The following is a 12181-nucleotide window of genomic DNA, read 5'->3' on the forward strand; positions in this document are numbered from 1 at the left end:
GCATGGCAGGTCCGGGGATCAAACCCTCAGACTCTTGGTGATCCTCCTGCTTTCAGCTTCCCCAGCACTGGGATTATAGGTTTGTGCCACCATGCCCAGACCCTGGGGGGCGGGGAACTGGTGAGGCACATGGTGCCAGAGATTGAGCTGCAGTCCCTGTGCTGGTGCTATAGTATGCTGAGCTATCTTGCTGGCCCAGGAAATGAATTTTTAACATACAAATGAAGTTTCTCTGGGCAACACATTAATTTTGAATGCAACTGAATAACTGTCACATACAGTGACTGTTAATGTTAAATTCAATTAACAGAAGTATTAATGGAATCAAGCATGGATTTTGTTAGAAAATAACGTTTATAACACATGTTTTAATTTTAAATTATCAACACAAGCGCTACATTTACACTACACAGAACAGATAACCAGGCAGGTAACAAAGGTCACCAGACCTCATGGCCAGCGCTCCCCGGGGGTGCTCACCACAGGCAGCAAGAAGGAACTGCTTGGGCAGCTGTCAGCCTCCAAAGGAGCCAGGAAACTAAGAGGAGCAAGCAACTGGAACCACACACTGCCCACCATGGGCAGTTCCTATGAAACTGCTGTCATCGCTCCCAGTGAGCCTGACCCTGCGCCTGGAGCCAGAAGCTCCAACACAGCTGGGGCCTCACCGACACCTCCCCAGGGCCATGTGCCACCCAGCCCCGTGGGCCCTGCAACATGCACTCCCTGCACAGCCACACGCCCCAAGCAAGGCTACAGAAGTAGTCAGCACCCAGCTTACAGAGCAAAAGGTGCTGAACCCAGGACGTGCTACGTCCCCAGCCCCATCACATACAGAGTCTTGCAAATGTCTAGCTGACCTCAAACTTGAGATTCTTCTGCCTCAGCTTTCTGAGGAGCTGGGATTGCAGGAGCATCACCCTTCACAGCCCAAGAAGCGATTCTTCTTCCTCATTCCAGGCATCAGGTTCCACTGTGCTACTCCCGCTACTGCCAGCGTGCAAGGCTCTGAGCGCTGCAGAAGCACCAACAACACAGCACAGCATCAGCTATTAGGGCCGAGGCCTGCAGGGCAACACCATGCGCTCCCAGCATCTTCCACAGCGATGTCGGACAGGGTCTCAGCGAGCTTCCCTGCTGCCCACTAACACGACGACCCATGCAAGTGCAGGATCACAGGTGTTAACAAAGGAGGACTCAAACCTAAGCTCTCAGATTTCTACAGCAATAATGGGTGGTTTATATACTCATAACAAAAGTATCATGAAGCACTAAGTGCTGACTTCCCACTTACTTCTTAGGCTGTGTACCTGTGCATGCAAATTCTTTTGTACTCTTTAATATGTGAGTTTCATGTGAAGTGTGATAAAAGCACCAAAGTACTCGCTTTCTTTTAGTGTCCCACAAATAACAGATAAATACACTGGAAGATCTTGTTCCACGTCCTCCTGAGGATAGAAAAGTGGTTTGATTCTAGATTTAAGATAACTGACATTTTAATTGAAGTTTTAGGTTCGGAGACTCCTATTTGTCAAAATGCAAGTTCTCAATCGTTCAGTGAATAGGTAAGAAAAGCTGTTAGTGAGGCATCTGAACATAAAAAAATTGTTATATGATTCTCTTTGGGCACTGTACAACATCACTGACTACACAAAGTCTGAGTTACAGGCTCAAAACAAAACAGTAAGTTATTTATTTTTATTATTTTTCTTTTTTTATTTGTATTTTAGGAAACGGTCTACAAGGTGTTCAGGGTCTCACTACATAGATCAGACTCATAGTGATCCACCTGTTTACAGCCTCCCAAGAGCTAGGATTACAGGTGCATGCCACCATGCCCAATCTCAATTTCTGTCTCAGCACACCCCATGGGCAGGGCTGGTATCACAGGCCCAGGGATCGAACCACCGGCCTCAAAAGATGCTTGTAGGCACTTTAATCTGCTGAGCTATTTGGCCAGCCTTTATTTATTTTTATTTTTTTAAATGAATTTTGTTCAGGGTCTCACTACACAGCTCTGACTTTTAGTGCTCCTCCTGTTTTCAGCCTCCCAATGCTGGGATTACAGGCATGCGCAATGATGCTCCAGTCTCAGTGGCTGGCTCAGTGTGCCTAGGAGTTGGGGCAAGTGCAGCATGTGGTGCCAGAGATCTAACCCTCGTCCCTGCACCTGCCGAAGCGGGCGCTTAGTCCACTGAACTATCTCACTGGCCCCCAGAACAATAATTTAAATTATATAGCTAGGAAGACATAAAATTATAATTTAAGCTACATGAAGTTCAAATGACTTTAGTAGTATAATTACATACTCTTTCTTAAATAATATACAATTTGAGTTATAAAATCATTTCCTCCTTAAATTGATAATTGTTTTGATCCCCAGGCCTGCTGTACTGGCCCCACCCCCGTGGTGCACTAAGACTGCAATTGAGATTGTGCATGGTGGCACGCACCTGTAATCCCGGTTCTTGGGAGGCTGTAAACAGGCGGATCACTATGAGCCCAATCTAGTAGTAAGACCCTGAACACCCTGCAGACCCTTCCCTAAAAGAATACCAAAAAAAAAAAAAAATCCTGTTATTTGTGAAATTAACTTCTATCTAGTTGTAAAGTCTAACAAATATTTTCATGTACATGTATCTATTTTTGAGAGCTATGAAATTTTTATGTATTTAATAATTGCATAATTTGCATGACAACAATATGAACCCAGTTTCATTTAAGATGATTCTTAATAATAAGTCTATTTCCTTTCTTTTATCAACCTTGAACTTTTATGGTAGTTTGATGCTCAGGCAAAAATGTTTTCAAAGAAAAGTTAGAAACATTTACAATGGCCAAAGGTGATCAATCAGTGTGTTTAGGGCTGGCATGTAGGATGCCAGTATAAGAAAGAACACACACTAAAATGACTCCTGATTTTGATTTTTCTCACGTCAATAAAAAAAAAACATTATATTCTGAGTGTCATGACACTTAAGCACACAGTTCATATGAAGACATATCAGAATAGTTTTCTATATAATTGATATGAATTTTAAAGATATAGAAAAAATATTTACTGAGTGCCACATGGCATGAAATAGCTGGAATGTGGCCTAGAATTCACTTCTTTTTCTACTTACTAGAGAAAAGAGGTGAAAGAATAGAGGCATGGGGGCTGGCGAGATGGCTCGGTGGTCTAAAGCACCTACTTGGAACAAGCTTGGCAAAGCACAGGGACCGCGGTTCGATCCCCCAGCACCACATGCCAGCCCGCCCCGCCCCGCCCCCTGGTGGACTGAGCTGCCCCCCCCCCACACAATATTTAAGTACCACAGTGTACCTTCTTCTAGTAAAGACATCAGAGTTAAGTTGTAGTGTAGACAGTTGATTCTACAGACAGATACACAACACTCCATTAAGCAACTGAAAAATCCCCATTCTTCTCATGAACACTTGAAACATTTTCCAGAAAAGCTGTTTTCAAGAACTAAGAAATATATGTTTTCAAAGAATTGAAAAAAAAAGTGAAATAACATTGAGTACCTTTACTCACCACAGTGAAATAAAACTGGAAAAGAGCAACAGGAGAACTCGAGAGACTGCAGACACGCAGGGAAATGAAGTAATCTTACCTTTCCACAATGAATGCAGCAAGCAAGAAATCAAGAAAGAAATCAAAATGTAACTTGAATAACAATGGCAATTCAGCATATGAAAACTTACAGGATTTAGCAAAAGCTGCACTAAGAGTGAAGTTTACTTGCAGCACTCACTACGTCAAAGTAAATAAACTAAAACTCAATGAACTAGTCACACAAGAACAAATTAGGGCTGGCCAGATAGCTCACTGGACTAAAGCACCTGCCCAGGCAGAGCGCAGTGTCTGGGGTTCAATTCCCAGTGCGCTACGCCGGTCCCACCCTCGGGGAGCACTGAGATGGGATTGAGCCTGGGCGTGGTGGCATGTACCTCTAATCTCAGGGCTTCAGAGGCTGAAAACAGGAGAATCACTACAAGGTAGATCTATGTAGTGAGACCCTGTAGACCCTGTCCTAAACACACACACACACACACACACACACACACACACACACACACGAACAAATCAAACCTAAAGGTTTACATGGAAAGCAAGAATAAATGAAAATGAGACTTCACAGAAAAATTCAAAGGAGCAATGAAACAATTATTCAAAAGATAAACATAGACAAGTGGAGTAGGCAAAAGCCAATAAACAAAACAAATTTACAATAGAAAGAGAAACATAACATCTGACAGCAAAACATACAATAAATCTTTAGAGCTTATTTGGAACAAATATAGCCCAGAAAACTATAACCTAGAAGAAACAGATCTTACCAAGATTGAATCACACTGAAATAGAAAATCTGAACAGATGAATAATAATTACTGAGATTCAATCATTAACAAAAAGTCTTCTATGAAAGAAAATCGCATGTTTCGCTACTGAGTCCCTCCAGACATTTATAGAATTACGTCAATTCTTTCAAAATATTGAAAAAGAGAAATTATTCCAAAGCTTCTGTTTGAAGTCAATACTATCTAGTACCAAACCATAAAGACACAATAAAAAGAGAAAGAGGTGAAGTTAAAGTTCCCTTGAGGAATACAGATAAAGTCTCAATAAATGACTAACAAAATGAATACAAGAGTGTATCAACAAGATTATATTTGCCATGTTCATGTGGTTTTCATTCAGAGATGTGAGGTTAGTTCATTATATGCAAATCACACATAGAATCTACCACATCAATAGGATGAAGTAAAAAAGAACCATACGATCAACAAAATGAACAAGGAAAAGGTGTATAACAAAATTCAATTCTTTTCATGAGAAAATTCTGATGAAAATATTAAGCATGGAAGGACCTTATCTTCACATACAATAAGCCAATTAGTTGCATCATCCTATCAGGGCAAGAGATGTAAGTTTTCTTTCAAAACTCTGGAAGAAGACAAGAATGTTCACTTTTACGATTTTCATTGAACACAGTGTTGCAGGTCCTAGCTAGAGCAATTTGATAAGAGAAAGAAATAAAAGACATCAATATTGGCATGATGATTTCACTGTTTGTAGATGACATATTCTACAGAGAAAACCTCAAAGACTCTACAAAAAATATTAGAACTAATAAATTAGCCAAAGTTGCAGTATACAAAATCATAAAAAAATCATTAGTTTTGTTACATGTTAATAGAAAATTGTCTGAAATAGAAATTTTAAAATTCTCATTTATAGTAACTCCAATCAATCTACAAACAAATTTATTCATCAGGTAAATATCTACAATTAAAATGATAAGGCATCGATGAAAGAAACTGAAAAGAAAAAACAGAAAAAAGGAACAGATACCTATATCCAGGAGTTCAAAGAATAATTAGTGCTAGTATGCCATACTGCCCAAATTGTTATACAGATTTAGTGAAATCCCTATCAAATTGCCAGTGATATTCTTCATAGTATAGGAAAAAAAGTCCGATAATTTGTATGGAATATCACACACATACACATAAACACACACATGCGCATGCACGCTCCCAAACAGCCAAAGCAATCTTGAGCACAAAGCATTGGAGGTATCAAACTGCCTGACTTGATCATTTACCAGAAAGCCCTGCTAACCAAGGCAGCATCTATTGGCATAAAACCAGACACAGAAGCCAATGAAACGACCTAAGAGATTATAGACGCTAAACCACACACGTCCAATAAACTGGTTTTTGGGAAAAGTACAAGGAAGAATGCAGCAAGGAAAGGACAGTTTTAACAACTGGTGCCGTGAAACGTCGTGCACACATCCAAGAATAAACGGAACTGAATCCTTATCTCTTACCCGCTATACAAATCAACTCAAATGGAAGAAAGACTGAAATCATGAAAGTGCTGGAAGAAAGCTGAAGGAGGTGCTGCAGGATACTGGAATGGGAAGACTCTCTTGGGCAAGACTTGAAGGGCAAAGGAAAGAAAAGCAAAGTAAAAAGCATCAAACAGGACTGCATTAGATGTCTGCCTGCCAGAGGAAATGAGTGAAATACCAACCTATTACATGGACAAAAATATGTGCAAACCATACTTGCGACATTGGACCAATAATCAGATTATATAAGGAACTCAATCTCCATGCCAAAAATGAATGAATGAATAATAAATAAGCAATAAAATTAAGTAGAGATTTATTAAAAGCAGACATACTAATGCTCAACAGATACATGGAAAAATGTTCAGCCACATGGAACATTAGACAAATTAAAACAACAATGAGTTATATTCCTCACCAGAGTAAGCATGGCTATTATTAAAAACAAGGGATAACAAGAACTGGCAAAGACGTGGTGAAAGAGCGCTATTGCACACTGTTGTTAACAATGTAACTAGGGGCCAGGGAGATGGCTCAGCAGGATAAGTGCTTCCCTGGCAAGTGCAAGGGTCTGAGTTCAATCCCAGGTTCTGCAAAAACAAAGAAAAGAAAAGAAAAGAATGTAAGCAGTCATTATGGAAACAACATGGAAGTTGTTAAAGGAATTGAATGGGACGGAGGTACAGTGGTATGCACCTGAAATTCTAGCTTTTTAGCAAGCTGAGACAGGAGGCTCTTCAGTTCAAGTTTCAGCAACACAATGACACTGTCAAAAAAAAAAAAAAAAAAAAAGGAAACCAAGAATAGAACTACCACATGACCCAGCAATATTCCTAATATCCAAAGGAAGTGAAAGTGACATGCAAGAAAAACACCACACTCCCAAGCTCTTGGCAATATTATAGTAGCTGAGAAAGGTGAACAAAATGCTGCATACACATAATAAGGAAAATGTTGCATACACAGGACGTAGCACCACTGGCCATGACAAGAGAATTCAATCCTGTCATTCGTGACAACATGCATGCCACTAGAGACCCTTACGGTAAATGAAGTAAGCTAAACACAGAGCGCTAAGTGCTGCATGATGTCACTCACATATAGAGTGTGGAAGGTGCCCTGACAGATTTGAAATGTGAAACTGGTTACCAGAGGCTGGGGAACTTGTGAGCAGGAGAGGGAGGGGTGAAAGTTGATGACTCTGTCTTTAGTTATAGCTAATGAGGGTTAAGAATTTCTGGTGTGCAGCTACTCAGTAGGTGACAATGCAAAATAATCATGCACAGTACATTTCACTGAACTGGAAAGATTCTGGAAGTTTTCATCATGAAGAAATGAGAGATGTATGATCAGATATGTTTAACCATATTTAAACACTATGCAATGCAGATGTGTATCAGAACACCCATGTTACTTATACAATTTGTGTATTTTGATGTATCCGCTGAAAATAAATTTAAATTAAATCAAAAATTGAACATCTTATACAAATGGCTCAGTTCAACATTAATTATCTTAATCTGTCATCTGTGAACCTTCTTCTAATGCAATGAGAATGTCTAGATCACCAGAAAAAGCACTGAAATGTTTCGCCTCCACATTTACCTACTCCACTTCTAGCTCTACTCCACACTACTTCGAAAATTACACAGGCAATCAGAGCTATGTCAAAAAACAAGTTCATTTATGCAAATTTTAAAAGACAAAGGAAAGCCTTTACAGTTTCCAGCTTCATTGAAGATTACCAGAACAATTACATACACAGCGAAAAGCTGATTCACTTAGTGAGATTTCTGCATTTTACTTAGGGTATGGTTAGAACTGGGTCTCGAACGACAAAGCTTAACTGATGAGTATCTATCTTTTCCTTCTTCCTCTCAGGACTTCAGTAAGTCTCTTCCCTGTCAGCAAAGATCTAATGTCCTCTGGTGTTCTTGGTCATTAGCATTTCTTTGGAATTCCTCCACTTTCATTTATTCGTCACTTGGGTTTAGACTTCCAAGTATGTTTCTCAGTCAAGAATTAGTCAAACGCACAGAGGAAAAGCACATCTTGAGACTACTAAGGAGGCCTTCCCAAAAGGCTCCCTCTTTTTTCTTTCATTTTTTTCCCCCTGTGGATATTTTGGGTTTTGGTGGTTCTACGATCTGATAGTTGGGGCATTGCAACTTTCAACTCTAGGATACATTGAACGCAATTAGATAGGCTAATCAAATTCAGTCAATCTAAAAAAGTTTGATTTCTTCATCACATGTAACAGTTTCTGGAAATAATTGAGGCGCAATTATATGCATCAATACACTATTTAAAAAAATCGGTTCTGACCATTCTAGCAGAAATACAAGAGTATTCAGCATATTGTTGATTATACAACAAGTACTCAGAAAATAAATGACTTGGACAAAAGCCTAATAAACTAGTTGGATGAAACAGGGAAATATATATATTATAAAAGCATATTTATGCTTATACATATAAATTTATATTATATAAATATATATTTATACACATGTATAAAATATATATAAATACTTATTTATAGTTTGTAGACCAGGAAATACTGATTGAGAGTGACATTTAGAGTATTTAGATAAGAAGTATTTATCATTCCAGAAAATGAGTAGAGTGTCTCTATTTTATTGTTTAATTTTTACCTCAAAAGAATAAAGTCTTAGTAAGAAATACTGAACAAATCACAAAAAAGCAATCAGATGTTAGTCAAGGTAACATGAGTGAGACTCACGTCTAAAACTAAAAAGGGCTGGTGACACAGCTTGGTGTGGAGATCCTGGGTTCAATCCCCAATATTACAAGAAAAGAACAGGACAGAACAAAAGCAACTTTCTAATGTACCTTTTTAAAAATTCTGTTTAAGATATATAAAAACTGCATATTAATATAGTATCCTGTCATGTCTATATTGTATAATATTTAAATCAAATTAAGCATTTTTCTTCAGATAACTGAATTTTTTTATTTTGTACATACAGAGTACAAAACAGTATTAAAAGAAAAATTATAAGTGATACAGCATAATATGAATTTGACAGTATTTTTGTAATACATAGTGTTGTCTTCCAACCAGTGATTCATATTATTAGATATATGCATGCAAAATTGGAAGAAAAGAAAAAAAAAGAAATATTTAAGAAATTAAGAAGAGAAAAAGGAGAAAACACTGAAAAAAGGAGACAAAACAAATTAAGCATTATCTACTCCTGGGGCTGGGGAGATGGCTCAGTAGAATAAGCACTTGCCTGGCAAGCACATGGGCCTGAGTTCAACCCCTGGTTCCAACAACAACAACAAAAAAGCATTATCTACTCCTTTCCATAGCCCAGCAGAAATGCAAAGTACACTTGTCCAAACCATCCTATTTTCATACAGATAGATCTCTGTGCCCCACTTCCTCTCCTGTCCTTTTCCTCAACTCAGTAACTCTTTCCTTTTGAAAAAGTTGATTCCCTTTTCCCATTATCTATTGTAGCCTTCAGATTTCATTTTCTCTTTCAGGTTCTCACACTAGGGAGACAATACAATGCCTGTACATGCCTGAATGTTCTATATGGTAATACTTTCTAAAACCTAGGTTTCTAGCTTGCCACATGCTCACTCCACTCTGCTTACCTTTGGTCATCATTTTGTGAGATGGCACAACTCTGCTTCTGTCTAACTGTAACTCTGCTCCCAGGCACCAAATCTGCACCTCCCTTCCTGCTCCTGCCCCCATCCTCTGACTGCCACCGTTCTCTCAGTGACTGAGAGACCAATCTCCTATGTTTCCATATGGAAGTGAGAAGACAGTGCCTGTGCTTTTGCGCCTCATTTATTTCACCCACCACAATGATCTTCAGTTCTATGTTGTTGTGACAGAGCTTCATGCTTTTATATATAACTGGATAGTTTTCCATTTACAATATTTTCCTTTTAAAATTAATGTAATTAGCATATATTAATTATACAAACTGATGAGTTCCACAGAGGTGTCTCCCTGCTTGCACATTCAGTACTCTATCTGTGTCCACACTCCCTTCTCCTCCTCTCACCCTCCACCCCATTTTTGCTGAATGCCTCCAAATTGCTCTTCTACTTTCCTTCTTTAAAATTTCTACATAGAGTAGTTTCTTTCCCTTTCACAATATCTATTGTAGCTTTGGAATTTTATTTACTCTTTCAGTTTCTTACCCAAGGGATGAGGGGAAGGAGAAAAGTAGGGACACACATACACATACACACAGCTAAAATAACTGTATTACTAATTTCTGTTGGCTTATTGAGGGAAACAGTTAATGCTAATTTTTTTAACAATTTTGTATGCCTGTATCTGGTAATCTTAATGATTTTAAAGATAACAATATACAATAACAACCATTTTAGCTTCCTATCATTTTATTTTGAAATTGCATTGTTTTTAATTTTTAAAAACTTTTCATTCTGTTTAAAACAAAAAAAATAATTCAACAGAGAGGAGGATACATGTGACAGTTCTCGTTCTTTATTTGGGCTGTTTCACTTGACATGTCTTCTAGTCCCACCCATTCTCCTGCAGAAAGCAGTTTACTTCTTCTGTCAGGCAGGCTCTGCACTCCGGGACTCATGAGTGCGTGAGACTGTGCACATGCATGCGTGTGTGTGTGCATATTCATCTACTGACAGCTATCTAGGCTGACCTGAAGTCTCAGCTGTCATGAATAAGAGCACGATAAATATGGGTATATGCTGTCTCGATCACATGCTGTCTTCCATTCTTATGGATAAATAACACGGAGTGATAGAGCTTGATTATACCATAGTTAAGAGTTTTAGTAAGAAACTTCTTGTTTTCCATAGAGGATGTACTAATATACACCCCACCAGCAACACACATTTTTCTTTCTCCAGTGCTTACCCAAGCATTTTATTACAATGACCATTCTGCCTGATGTGAGACAGACCTGAAGATTTGCCCAGGTACAATTTTTAGTGGCTTTGGCTCTGTTTCTTTACAGCAATGCAGAAGCTGCTGTCTCCAGTAATCTTGCAAGACAACCATAATTATTTTTTTCTGTAATTGATTCAGTGCCTATACACAAATTTTTAATAAAAATCTACTCTTACATTACCATACTCCATGACCTGCTGAGCACACCACACAAATATACCCCACTATGGAATGCTACTTGTTGACTTATACTGTTAATTAACTCATCTGATTTGCATGAAACTAATTCCAAGCTGTGTTTAAAGTTTTCTTTCATCACTTGGATGTTGTTATAAAGGCTTAAATATATTCAAAATGTTTTAATGCACATGATCAGAGGTAAAATTCCTGCAAAAGAAAATATATAAAATTAATTTAGTGGTAAAGATCCATAATGGAGATAGAGGAGTCCCAGCCCAGGCGCAGCATGGGCCAGACCCTCTCCAGCCTCTTGGGACGCTCCACACCACTCCACAGCACCTCCCCCACGCCGCCCACTGAGTAGAAATTTCTGCCGCATTCTGGGAACCCCCAGACCCAGTCCTAGCCCAGGTCCACTGAGTGTGTGGGAGAGCTTCCTGCTACCCTGCGCCGACCGGACTAAATACCAGTACCAGCCCAGGCGCAGTGTGGGAGAGATCCTCTCCCACCCACTTGGGACAACCCCACCACTCCGCAGCACCTCCCCCACCCGCCCGCCAAGTAGGAATTTCTGACGCGTTCTGGGAACCCCCAGACCAAGTCCTAGCCCATAATCAGTGAGTGTGAGGGAGAGCTTCCTCTCCCCCCTACTCCACCTTGCCCCCTCCAGGCACAGCTCAAGCCTGGCATACATGCTTGGGGTGTAACCCTGCAGCTGCAATCCCTGCAGAGAGTGTAGAGGATAGATCCACCCAGCTAGTCCAGGAGCAGAACATCTTCACACAGGGGCACAATAGGTTCACCCTCAAGGGCAGCAGTGGGAAGGAGCTGAGCACAGGAGCGAGACCCAAGCCAGGCACAGCTGGATAAGTCCAAATTTTGTAGAGCTGCACCTGAACTTCAGTATGTGCGAAGGTTATAACTACAGCAAAGATCTACAACAAAGTTCAGAAGACAATGCTAAAAAAATGACGAGAAGGAACAAAATGCAACCTCAGAACCCAAGCCCATCCATAACAAGTGCAAAGCACACTAATACAGAATGAATTGGAAAACACAGCTGAAAGCAATGAATCAACAGCTTCTGAAATAAAGAAACAGCTGCAGAAAGGTATAGAGGACCTCAGATTGGAAATAAAAAAAGAAATCCCTGAATTAATAACATCTGCACTAAAGAATCAAATGCAGAAACATATGGAGGAAACCCAGTGCCCAC

At 39.5% G+C, this 12181-nt stretch overlaps 1 protein-coding gene and 1 long non-coding RNA gene across 2 annotated transcripts in view; both read right to left on the minus strand.

Moving 5' to 3' along the window:
* Positions 1-12181, minus strand: part of Khdrbs2 (KH RNA binding domain containing, signal transduction associated 2) — a 451883-nt gene that overhangs the window by 292525 nt on the left and 147177 nt on the right. The window lies entirely within an intron of this gene.
* LOC111815076 overlaps positions 9256-12181 on the minus strand; it is a 15803-nt gene continuing 12877 nt past the window's right edge. Inside the window, exons 2-3 of the long non-coding RNA XR_002819881.1 lie at positions 9827-9829; positions 9256-9342 (exon numbers count right to left, since the gene is read on the minus strand). This is a non-coding gene — a long non-coding RNA (uncharacterized LOC111815076). The remainder of the gene's footprint in view (positions 9343-9826; positions 9830-12181) is intronic.

Source organism: Octodon degus, unplaced genomic scaffold (assembly GCF_000260255.1).
Source record: "Octodon degus isolate 3935 unplaced genomic scaffold, OctDeg1.0 scaffold00001, whole genome shotgun sequence".
In the NCBI taxonomy this organism is placed as follows: domain Eukaryota; kingdom Metazoa; phylum Chordata; class Mammalia; order Rodentia; family Octodontidae; genus Octodon; species Octodon degus.